The following is a 13,507-nucleotide window of genomic DNA, read 5'->3' as shown; positions in this document are numbered from 1 at the left end:
AAAGTTCTAGGCGGTTAGGATTTGTTAGAGAGAAAAGAGAAGAGAAAGCGGGCAGAGTTTGTATTTAATTTTTCTTCAGTTAGACAATATTTAATCTTTTCTATGATTATTTTGATGTAATTGATACAAATTATGAAATTGGTGGACTAATATTAATTTTATTATAATTTATGATATATTATTTCTTATTCATAAAAAATTGTAAATTCTTATTAACAGAAATTGTTTATTTCCATTTTCAGATAATATTTTGAAGATTAAATAAAAAGTAATGAATCATTGCCATTGTTTTTTATTCCAGTTTTTCTTAAAAAAATGTAAATGAGAAACCCTTTAAATTATGAGAGGATATTAAAATCAACGATATTTTTAGTATTAGTTTAATTAATCATGTAGTTAGTGCGTGTCATATATATATTTATTTAAATAAAACCACGTGAAGAATTTAAAACTTCGCGTTGAAAAGGAAGGAGTAGACCAAAACAATTATTTTAATATATAATGTTAAAGTTTAGGTACCTAATTTACCTATAAATCTGCTGTCTCTAATCCCAGTTGCTCATACTCAAAAATAAAGCTCATTGAAAAACAAAAGGAGAGAAGTTTCATTAATTATTTGGTGATCATGACTCAAAGAAAGGCTTCTATCATGTATGTTTTTTTCGTCTTCTTTTGATTGGTTCGATTTCAATTCAATTTCGGATATTTAAGATTTTAATTTCAAAAAATAAATCAAATTTTAGTTTGTAAGTCTGAATATTTTCGTTTGTTATTCTCGGAATGGACTATCGTATTTTAAGGAAGGAAAACATCATTGGTGTATTTTGATATTTTTAAAAATTAAAGTATAAATTTCAGTTTTATAATCAATTGACATATTTTTATTTCTCTCTGAAAACAGGAAAAGTTCGAAACGACAACGCGGAAAACCGAGACCAGGAAGAAATCCTCCAGAAATAAATAGAGTTTCGAGAGTTATGAGAAGCGTTGAGTTTAGACAAGAAATTATAATAAATTCTAATAACTTGGTTGTTATGGAAGAAAAGAAGACTGAAGTAATAATTTTGGACAATTCCAATCTTTTGAAAAAATGATGCTACTGTTCATGTAAATTTATTAAGTCTCATCATGGCTAGGTTATATATATCACCTGTGTGTGCGGGGCTTTTCTTTTATTGTAGCTTACAACTGCAAGTTATTTGATTAAATGAGGATAGTACGGTTTCTTTAATAAATATCAATATTGTAATAAAATATATTTAATTTTATTAATTGATTTTTGTATAGTAAAAATATTGTTTGCAAAATATACCATCAATACAATTTTTGCATCTTTAATCGTTTATAGTGTGTGTTTGATCAATACAAACTGCAAGAAAAACAAATTAAGAATGCCTACAAAAAATTGTCAAGATTAGGGAGAAAATAATTTAAAAAAAAAAACAAAATCTAAAAACAATTGAGAGTGGTAAAAGATGACCATAAAAAAAACATGAGAAATCCGGAATAGTAAGTCTTGTTGGAATTAATTAATAAAATGATTAACTATTCATTATTGTTCTTTAATGATTAAATCAATGTATTGAGAAGAGAAGAGTCGTAACTTTTGGTATAAGAGTTTGCGTTTGATCAAGATTCGCAATCTTAAAAAAACAACATCAATTACTCTATAAATAGAGGATCAACATCATTAATTAATTTAATTGATTTTTGATTCAAATTCTCTACACACTATTAAAATAATTTGAATTAAAATAAACTAGCCTCATAATTTTTAAACGTTGATCATGTTATATTTCACATATTTAATAATTAATTTTATTTAGATATGTCATTATATTTTTTATTGATAAACTTTAATTATATAATTTTAATTCAATGACAGTTATTATTAAAATAATTTTATTTTTAATTAGAATAATTATTCAATATATTTTTATATATTAAATATTTAAAATTATACTTTACATAATAAAATTTTAAAACTAATTTTATTTAAATCTTTTTATCATATTTATTATTTATAATACATTTATTTATAAGTTAAATAATTTACATTTATCATAATTAAAAATCCGGTTGAACCGGTCGAACTATGAATCTCCGATGAAGTCTGTTCGATCTCCGGTCCGGTTTTAAAAACATTAGTTAAAACATGAAATAAAATAGGGCAAGCGTTCTATATTTGGAAAATAGATACAAGACATTGATATATGGATGAAAAGTTCTGAAAATAATTGAAGTCTTATTTTCATCAAATTTTGTTATTCGAAGGTGAAGATATATATGCTCATGGCACACAAACTATTTTCTTTTTCTTAAAAGTTTGACTGTATAGAAATTGGAAAGTTATATCACATGAATCAGGTTGAAATTATAAACTGAGAATGTGTCACATATCCCTTTACTAATAAAAGTTATAGAAATTGGACAGTTATTCCCTCCATTTTTTTAGTTGTCCATTTAATTAAAATTGTATATATTAATAAAGTGGGGTTTTTATCTTAAATTATGAGAGTAAATACTTAAATAACCCTACTATTTAATACTCCCTCCATCTCATTCTAATTGAACACTATTTCCTTTTTGGGTGTCCCATTCTAATTGACACTTTCTATTTATAAAGTACTTTTCACACTATTTTTCTCTTTATACCCTCTTCAATTAATGCATTTAAAAATCATATTTTTGAAAAGTTATGATGCATTTAATGTAATATAAGGATATAAAAGTAATGTTACTAAAATTTCTTAAATAATGTGTAATTGAAATTTTCTCAATTAGAATGAGACAGAGGGAGTAAATGTTTTTATAAATTGAATCATATAGTCATTTATTAGGGGAGGAATAAATTTGGAAGATATTAGCTAATGTTATCTTTAATTTCTAAAAAGACAAATATTAATAAAAAAATATTTGTTTAAAGTGACAATTAAAAAAATGGAGAGAGTATTTAATAAGCAGACAAAAATGTTAAAATAATAATAATAAGTTGACAAAGTTGTTGAAACTAATAGCCATGTACTCTATGATTGAGCGTGTAGACAGATAGAAGTTTATAAATTTAAATAATAAATTCTCATTCAAATTCAAGTACACGAAAACAGCATTAGACCAAAACTGTGTTGACCGTTTAAAAAGTACGTTTTGTATCCTTCAATGTTATACTAAAATTAATTAGCATATGCTTTAAAGTATTTGGATTAAGTCAAAAAGGAATAACTTTTATTAGTAAAAGCATTTAATTGGTCAATTTGTATAAAATATAAAGTATATTTAATTTTTTTGACAATCGAATAATCTTTCATAAATAATAAAAATCAGTTACAGATGTAAAAATTCAGAAAGGATATAATCGTTTCTAATGATCTGACATGGAACAAGATATAAACCTTGATTCGCAGATCGCCTTACAAAATAATCAAAATTACATAACTGCTCTAACACAATAAGATCCAATCATTTTCTGTTTAACAGAAGAGTCACAAACTCTTCATAAAAAACAACAAATCTTTCATATAGAAAGAACAGCAAAACTTTCAAAAAAGAAAAACAATCGCTGTAAAATAGTTATAAAAAAAACTAATATAACCTATAACTATTTCATTTTCAATCTTGAAAGGTGTTGATCCATCTCTGATTTTTAATTTGTATATATATTGAAATTGATGCGTCTCGTCGATAGATTTACCAATTAAAATGAAAAAGATGAAAAGCAGTCGATCATTTATTTTATTCTAAAGCAATAAAAAAGAAATGGCTACCGCTAACGGCAAAAATAAATCATTAACGGCAGTCGAAGCGAAAAACAAAAAGAGAAATGCTTGACGGCTAGGGTTTTCTATTTGAGAGAGAGAGGAATTTACTTTACCTTAAGTATATTTAAGTTAAGAATAGTATTTTTATTGTTTTGTATGTTCATTAAAAAAAGCAATCAAATTATGACATAAATTCATATAAAAGAATGAGAGATTCTTAGATAGACTCAGTCCATCACGTCATCCGTGGGTTAAGCCAATCACATAATGACACGTCATTAAAATGATGGCAATCTTGTGAATTCGTTGATTACTTATTTACACTTTTGAATAGTAATATTACAAGATTGCCATCATTTTAATGACGTGTCATTATGTGATAGGGTTAGTCCACGGATGACGTGGTGGACTGAGTCTACCTAACAATTTCTCTAAAAGAATTCATTATAAATTTATAACACAATTATGAAGTATTTATGACCATACCGAATTTTCCATCATAAACTTTTAGGTTAAATGCACCAAAAATCAGTCTTTTTGTTATTCAATACGAATTTTTAATTTTGACATAAAAATACATAAAATATCAAATTTTCGCATATAAAACCAAATTGGCATTTTTTTCAAAAAAACAATGTCGTTTTAGGTTAAAAACGGTGCCGTTTTAGATTAAAAACGGTATCGTTTTATGCCCAAAATGGTTCCCATATTATCATTGCAAAAATCAGATAGTTCGTGTATTTTTATGCCAAAATTAAAAATTCGTGTTAAATACTAAAAACACGCGATAGTTCATGATTTTTGGAGCATTTAAACCAAACTTTTATAACAAACAAATTCGTCACAAAAGTTATGTGACATAAAATATATTATAGATTTATGGTGGAACTAATTCTATCACAAAATTGTGATGAATTAGTGATGAAACTTTTTATCACAAATATTTATTAGGGGTATTCTCATTAAATAGCACCACCTTTAGCGTTTTTTGCGATTTAAGCCACTACTATAAATTGTCTCAATTGTTAGCCCAAACTTTCCAATTTTTTAATTATTAGCCCAGGTCCCAATTCCGGCATCTGAAATCTCACGTGGCTCGCCGGATTGCCTCGTCAGTGCCAGCGTGGCCTTCTTTATGCGACGTCGTTTTGGATTATTCTTACCAAATAACACGAACTACCATTTTGTCTCAAATATTAACACAACCTTACAAATATTTTTAAATTTTAGCCTAAAATCTGTTGTCGGCTATTCGAATCCAATGTGCACATGTAAGAATAATTAATGTTGTTTCACGTGTTTCAAACGTGGCTCGCAGTGCGACTATTCAAATTATTATATAATAATTAAAATAATAGTTAATTAGGAATAGTTTATCTTATATAATACTTTGGATGATTAATTTAATAGTTTAACATTTTTAATTGATAATAAAATTTTATAATTATAAAGAATTTAAATAAAAAAAATCAAATAATAATTAAAATATTAATTTATTGAAAGTGTTTTACCTTATTTAGAATTTTATATGATTTACATATAATTAAAATAGTAATTGTTAAATATTTAAAGTAGTTTATTTTAATTAGTACTCTAAACAATTATTTTAATATAGTAGTTTAATTTAATTAGTACTCTAAATTAGTAATTTATTTTAGTTAGTACTCTTTTTCTAATAATTATCTCAATAGTTTTTAATTAGTAATTTATATTTTATTTTTTTGAATTCATCGGATCTCACTAAATTAAATATGAAACAGTTACATTTGTAAGAAATTCAGGATAATTTGAAAACTAAACCCGATGACCTGACATGGAACAGACAACATGCTGCCTGATTCGCAGACCTTACTTACGAAAATAAAAATAAATTACTAATTGTTTCGCGAATTAAGCACAGTCTTCAATCATTCTTCGTTCAAACTTCTCTAAATACCCGCAAACTTACATCGTCCGATTCAATCAACACTTGATATAACTCCTTCTAAAAAAGAGGCAACAACTCCTTCTAAAAAGGAGACAGCAAACCTTTGACATAGAAAGGACAATAAACCTTTTATAAAGAAAGGACAAAGTAAAACATCCATAAAAAAGACAAACAATAAAAAATAAATAAAACTAGTACAGCTCATAGACGAATCCATTTTATTACTGAAAGATCTTCAATCTATCGTCACTTCTTGATAATTGAATTGCGCTTCGTGATAAATTTTAATCCGTCAGAAAAATGAAAAAGAATTGGCTATTTATTATATTCTATGAAATTAAAATAACATAAACAAAAGGGGTGGCTACCGTCAATAAAAAAATTAAGCCATTGACGGCTGCCGAAGAAAAAATAAGAAAAAACTCTAGGCGGCTAGGGTTTATTAGAGAGAAAAGAGAAGAGAAGACAGCTAGGGTTTATATATAGTACTAGCGTTTCGCCACGTGTTACACAGGTGAGCGACACTTACATGATCCGTTATTTAAATTTTAAATTAATTAAAAAATATTAAATATAATACTTTATTTGTAAATAAATTATTATAATTATTTTTATTTAAATAGAAACTATACCACGTTTGTGATATTAATAAAACCCGTTATATATAATATTAATTTATTATTATCACATGCTACACACATGAGCGACATTTATGTGACCCGTTATATGTATCAATGTTAATTACGATATTTATATGACCCGTTATATGTATCAATGTTAATTACGATATTTATATGATCCGTTATTTAATTTTAAAATTAATCAAAATATCAAATATAATATTTTGTCTTTAAAAAAATTATTTTCATTTTCATTTACATTTAAAATTAATTAAAATATCAAAATATAATATTTATTTCTAAATAGTAATTGTTTGCATGATAGCGACATTTATATAACCCGTTAGATATATTTATATCAATTAAATTAATTTATTGCACTTATATGACTCATTATTAAAATGAAGTAGACGTTATTAACACAACTACTAACTTATTGCACTTATATGGCTTGACAGTTGATAGCATATATAGCATTCAATAACTGTGAGTAACAGTTGATAGCATACATAGCATTCAATAGCTGTGAGTAACAGTTGATAGCATACATAGCATTATGTAATAGTTGATAGTAACATAGCATATATAACATTTAGAGTTTGTGAATTTTATGGTTGTGATTTTAGGGTTGTAAATTTATGACTGTGACGTAGAGTTAGTTGTGATTTCAATAGCCGGAAACAAGTTTTAGGCTAAAATTTAAAAATATTTGAAAGGTTGTGCTAATATTTTGAAACAAAATGGTAGTTCGTATTATTTGGTAGGAATAATCTAAAACGACATCGCATAAAGAAAGCCACATTGGCGCTGACGAGGCAATCCGGCGAGCCACGTGAGATTTCAGATGCCGGAATTGGGATCTGGGCTAATAATTAAAAAAATTAGAAAGTTTGGGCTAACGTACAATTGAGATAATTTGTAGTAGTGGCTTAAATTGTAAAAACCGCTAAAGGTGGTGCTATTTAATAGGAATACCCCCAATTTATTATGAATATTTCTATCACACAAATTTATGACGAAATAAATCTGTCAAGAATTTGTCATGAATTATTAACACGTTTAATTTTTTTTATAAATTTATAACGAATATAAATCCTTTATAAGTTTATAACAGATCAAAACCCTTCATAAATTTAAATAGATTTTGTGGCAGAAGTATATGTCACAAATTTGTTACAAACTTGTGACATATCTAAAAGTTTATAAAGGAATTGTAGAGGAGTTTTTCATATAATGTGAAAATTACAAATGTAAAAATTACAAATTTATAATGAATATGCGTCAGATTTTTTCATGTAAGAAGAAAATTAAAATTGAAAAACGTCATACATTTACAATTACCAATAAACTATTTAAAGTAAAAGTTTATTATTTAGAAAATAATTTTAAAAGTAATATTTTATGTCTATTTTTATTAAGTCTAGCTACTCTATTTAATTGTTGGAGATAAAGTGTTATTTATAAAAAGAAAAAAGGTCATTTATGCTCATATGGTTTGACTATAAAATTAAGTAAGCTCTTAATATTCGGAAAGGTTCAAATATGCCCTTAACATCTTAAAATATTGACCACCATGCCCCTAATTTTGACGCATAAATAAGACGTTAAGGGTCTGGTTGTCCAAATCGGAGGCCTTGTTGTTTATTTTTAAAGAAATTAGAGACATATTTGAACCTTTTTGGACGTTGAAAGCTTACTTAATCCTAAAGTTAAATTTTAAGAGCGTAAATAATGCCCTTTTTTCTTGAAAAAATTGTGCCAGTCCAATAGGTTTAATCCATTAAGCTTGCTTAATTATTTATTTATTTATTTAATAATATAAATACTAAACTAAGTTTTAAATTGAAAATTTGATTAAAGTGCCATTTTAGCCTCTGAAAGTGTAATATGAGCCGAATTGAGTTTTAAAATTCTGTATTTCACACGCTAACTCATTAAATCTCTATAATTAAACAAATTGACATATAAACCTTTAAGACTAAGAGATTAGTTCGATTTTTGAAATTATCTCTCTAATATTTTTTGAATTTTTATTTGTTATTGTTTGCACCGGCCTAGAAAATTTGTTGGTGTACTCAAAATATCATAGTCTGGAGAAGGGTAAAGTGGTCCAGGATTTGGTTAAAGAGCTGAATGGGCTCATGTGGGATTTTAGTCCAATGAGAGCTTTATTTCTTTTAGCCTTTTTTTATTTATTTATTTAATTTCTTATTTTAATTAGGAGATTGAATCTCACTAGAATTAGGAGTCTTGATTAGGGTTTATTCCTTATAGATAGCTAGATTTATCGTATTATTTTGGATCAACACATCATTAATCAAAATTAAAGTTTAGGTTTTTTATACTCAATCTCCGGATTGAATCTTAGTTTAGGAGTAGAATTGACATTAATCTCGCTTGAATCACAGGATTCCTAGATTAATACTTTTAGTTTAATCAAACGGCGGTGATTGTTAGTAGTATATGCCCCAGGGCCATTTGATCATGTATATTTATAGAACTAATCCCAATGGCAAAGATATATATGTTTTATTTGAACTAAGTGTTCATTTATTACGTATTGTACTTATCACATTGTGATATAATCTATTCTTAAGGTGTTAAGAATATGAGTGACAGATTCTATTATACAAGTGATCTAAATAACCGTTCACAATCGATGGGGTCCTGGAAATAAGGGCATCGCATTATCCCGGAAAGATCGTCACCTCTGTTTATTCTCCTGATTAGTAAAGAGTTACTAATTATAGGAAGTAGTGCGTCTCATACTACTTGATGGGGATTAGAATAAACATGTGGACACTCAAAGTGTTGAGTGAGTCGAACACATGACGCTAGATGACTTATACATGTTAATTCATCAAAGTCAATTTAATATCATCTAGTTCGTAATTGTACATATGTCCTTTAACTTGCGGTGACACTATCTTGTATATAGGTGATTAGAGTTTGATACTCTTTAACCCTAGATCTTTAATGAGTTAGGGCCGCGGGATGTGTTGGCTCTAATTGGCTGTATATGGAGATAGGGGTTCACCTAGAAAGAATTCATCACTCAGGATGAACGGAGACAAGATTCTATGCTATCTCGAATTATTCTTGATGGATGATAAAACCTGCGCAGGTGTATATGACTTACTTAGAAAGTTGTTTCTAATGGAAGTCATATTTATCAAGAATAAGAACTGAGATGAGGTCATATGATCAAGAGAAACAGTGTTTGACTTAACCGTGATACTTTTCGAGATCGGAATCTTAAGTGAAGGGAATTTTGAGTGCACCGTAATTATGAACATTGGTTCATAAAGAATGCATCGAAACATTCATATCTATTTGGGGGTCGTGATATGTTGCTAGACGTCACGCACGATCTACGAGAATTAATAATTAATGGGATTTTAATTATTTAATATAAGAAAGGCGTTTCTTATGACTCTCGTTGCCATATAGATGTGAACCTAGTCAGACACAATAGGGCGTGCAACCGAGTTTACGAGAGATCGATTTCATATGGATACTAGCATATCTCGGAAATTAATCTAAGATGAAAAAAACAAATACAATTAGGGACTAATTTATAAGAGTTATAAAATAGTAGGCACCTAATTATATTTTATCCAAGTTAATGTGATGATGTCATGTGATGGTGTAACGATGATGTCATGTCATGATGTCACGATGATGTCACGTGATGATGTCATGTGATGATGTCATGTATGTCTCTGTGTGTGACACCTAGCATCCGACGTGTTAGAAGGTGGCAACACCTATGCTTGATGTGTGACACCTAGCATGTGATGTGTCAGATGGTGGCAACACTATGCTTGGTGTGTGACACCTAACATCTGAGGTGTCGAATGGTGGCAACACCTTTACTTGGTGTGTGACACCTAGCATGTGAGGTGTTGCACTCTTAAGCAAAGCTCTACCCTATAAATAGAGGTTGCCTTTGCTCATTCTACACACACCACACGTAAGAGAGCATATTTGAAAGAGTTCAAGTAGTCCTCAATTACAGAAAAGCTTGGCGAAAGTTTTTCATACATCCGAGCAAAGACGTAATTGCGGTGAGAGTTTGAGCTTAGGGTTGCTCGGCAAGAGGAACTCTTGCGGATTACTTCAAGGCGAGGATTCAATCGGACGCATACTCGTGTGGACGAGTTTGAGGTCACCGTACTATTGGGACTACAAGAATTGTTGGAGAATCGACATAGGTATTCTTCTTACGATAGATGCGTGCTTTAATTACTAGATGATACGACGATCCATTTGCTATTGATATGATCAATTTTTGGATCCGGGTTATTGGAATTCCAATTTTAAATTGAAATATACGATCCGGACCCTCGCGTCCCGCTGCGCCAACAGTGACGTCATTCACAATTTGGGTAACGTTACTTAAATTCAGGTTACGTCACTTGAATCAGGGTTACGTCATTCAAATCTTGTTTACCTCATCCAGAATCACCCCGGTTAAAGCATCAGTACCTAAAGTTACCCATTATCAAATTTAAAGGTTAAAACGTCGGTGAAAACCTCGCGAACAGTTATTTATAATAATTATGGTTCAATTTCTCAAATCTATCGCTAGATGCAAATTTAGTCTTTGCATTTTCTTAAGCGGACAAATAGCTCATCACCAGATGCATATTTCTGAAAATTATTATTAAATGCTTCAAATCCTAATTTGCACTTATATGGACACTAAATCATAATTCAATTAGGAATCTAATCGCCCAAACTAAACCAAGGAAAGAATGAATTCTTTTGAAGACTAGAATTCGGTCATACCCCTAAACTCTATAAATTAAAAGTGGAATCTCGCAAGAGACGAGATTTGAACATTACGACACTATGAATAAAAAAACATCAAACTAAGACATCTACTATCTAAAAAGAATCTAATTCTAGTGGAACTCGTCTTCGATAAATAACGAACCTAATCCTAGTAAGACACTACTTTCGAACAATACATAAAATTTAAGGTGTTCTTACAAACTCGATAATGGGTATTAAACTCTCTAAATCACTATAGTTATTCCCAATTACTGAAAGGTTACTAAACTCAATTTTGTTACAAAAGTATCATCAAACTTACCATTTTATTATTATGGGATGTCACTCGTGTAAAACTTACCGTTTTTGGTGACATGTCTCGCCGGATTTACCCAATACAGCACTTTTCTCCCACATCATTCATCTATGATTTGTCACGTCAATAAATAAATCTTTCTAATTAAAAATTAGTTTAATAAAAATTTAAGGATCATTTTAGTCTCTTTTCCTATCCATCTTCTTCCTTCACAGCTCACACCTTAAAAAAACCAACCAAAACCCAAAAAAAAAAAAACAATTCCAGCTGCCGCAAACCAATTCTACTTTTCTTCCTGCCGCACCTTTCACCTTAGCGCCAGAAACACGTATCTTTTGAGACGAATTCATCTGCGTTCGTCTCAAAAGAGGAAGACGAGTTTCGTCCTCCCCATCTAAGACGAACCCAAATGGGTTCGGCTCAGAGATCTGTTGGTTCGTCTCAAAAATCCTGTCTGACCAAGAACGGCAGTGTTCGGCGTTGCGATGGTGGCAGGAGTCCTTCGTTGATTTTGCTCGCAATTTGAAGCAAGCCGCAGATACTGGAGATGACAAGAGCAAAGGTAGTCGGAGTTTGTTGTCGTTAGAACAAATAGACAGTTAGAGTTTTGTCGAATCTGAGTTTCATTGTCAAAATAATTTCGAATTTTCTTTTGTAACTTATACACTATAATCTCATTATAACCTATTTTTTTTTTTAATTTTGGGTTTGCTGACTTACTCTGATTTTTTGGTTATGGATTTAATTTCTCTTTTTGTATATGTTCATCTCTTTCTGGATTTGCTCTGTTTTCTTGTATATGGATTGTGATCTTCTAATTACAGGAGGATGGCATTCTCATTTCTCAAACATCAAATTAGTCTACATGAAGTTGAAGTTAGAATCTTTCTTTGGTTTATAGTTTTTCCTTATTTTTGCTGTTTAGATTTTGATTAATTGTATCAAGGGTTTGACAAAAATTAGAGAGACTCATTTATTGACATAGCAAATGAGAGATGGATGATGTGGGAGAAAAGTGCTTTGTTGGATAAATCTGGCAAGCCATGCTTCTAAAAATAGTAAATTTCATGCGAGTGACATCCCGTTGTAACAAAATAGTAAGTTCGATGACAATTTTGTAAAAAAATTGAGTTTAATGACCTTTTTATAATTTGGGATAACTATAATGACCCACAGAGTTTAACATCCCCCAATTATTCTCACTATATCAAAAAAAAAACTCAAAAGGTCTAAAATCAAATAAAGGCCAACTTAAACATGGAGTACTCATCGAACTACCACATCTGATGAGCAATCAGACCTTATTTTCTTTTGCAGATTTGCTTTACATACCAAAAATTTCGAAAGTTATAGGAGTAACATATGAACAATGAAGATCATCTAGCAGACTTTTCAACCATATAAACTCACATGTTGTTGCTGCCATAACACGGTAGTCTGCTTCGGCACTGGATCGAGCTACAACATGTTGTTATTTACTTTTCCAAGATACATGATTACTACATACGAACATACAGTATCACGTGATTGATCGACGATCAAGTGTATTACCACACTACTAGAAATCTGTCATTTAGCGACGGATTTTTTCGTCGCTAAATGGCATAAATCCGTCGCTAAATGGCTTTAGCGATGGATTAGCGACAGATTTAATTCGTCGCTATATTCCTGGTCGCTAAATCATTTAGCTACGGAAAGAAAAAATTAACGACGGATTTTAAAAAAATTTAGTGATGGATTTTAATCCGTCACTAATTTTTTTTAAAGTAAAAAAAATTAATTTTTTTAAATAAAGCTAAAAATGAAATATTATTTAATCTATAGCCCACGGTCACCCACCCACCTGCGATAGGTCTCCTATCATCATCCTACAGCAATTTTTGCAAACTTCCCAGTAGGTTACTCATCTTTTAATTACTCTCAGCCAATCTGCTTTAACCTTCTAGTTCCCCCGCGCATAACTCCATATTACCCAGCTCAGATTCTTGATACATATCTATGTACATTATATTTAAATATAACTAAAAGGAACGAATATTTACTCCCGCAATTAACAGCCACATTATAAAATAATTATTTTTTCATACTGATTATTTTTTAAATAAATAAT

General features: G+C 29.5%; 1 long non-coding RNA gene across 1 annotated transcript; it reads left to right on the top strand.

The window, feature by feature from the left end:
- The first annotated feature begins 552 nt into the window (after nucleotides 1–552).
- On the top strand, nucleotides 553–1,175 carry LOC126675226 (uncharacterized). The gene is made up of 2 exons (XR_007639705.1): nucleotides 553–651; nucleotides 902–1,175. It is a non-coding gene; the product is annotated as an uncharacterized LOC126675226 (long non-coding RNA).
- The last annotated feature ends 12,332 nt before the right edge of the window (nucleotides 1,176–13,507 follow it).

The sequence above is a fragment of the Mercurialis annua genome, linkage group LG3, assembly GCF_937616625.2.
Source record: "Mercurialis annua linkage group LG3, ddMerAnnu1.2, whole genome shotgun sequence".
NCBI lineage: Eukaryota > Viridiplantae > Streptophyta > Magnoliopsida > Malpighiales > Euphorbiaceae > Mercurialis > Mercurialis annua.
The sequence above is the reverse complement of the archived record's forward strand: the minus strand, read 5'-3'. Positions and strand labels throughout refer to the sequence as shown.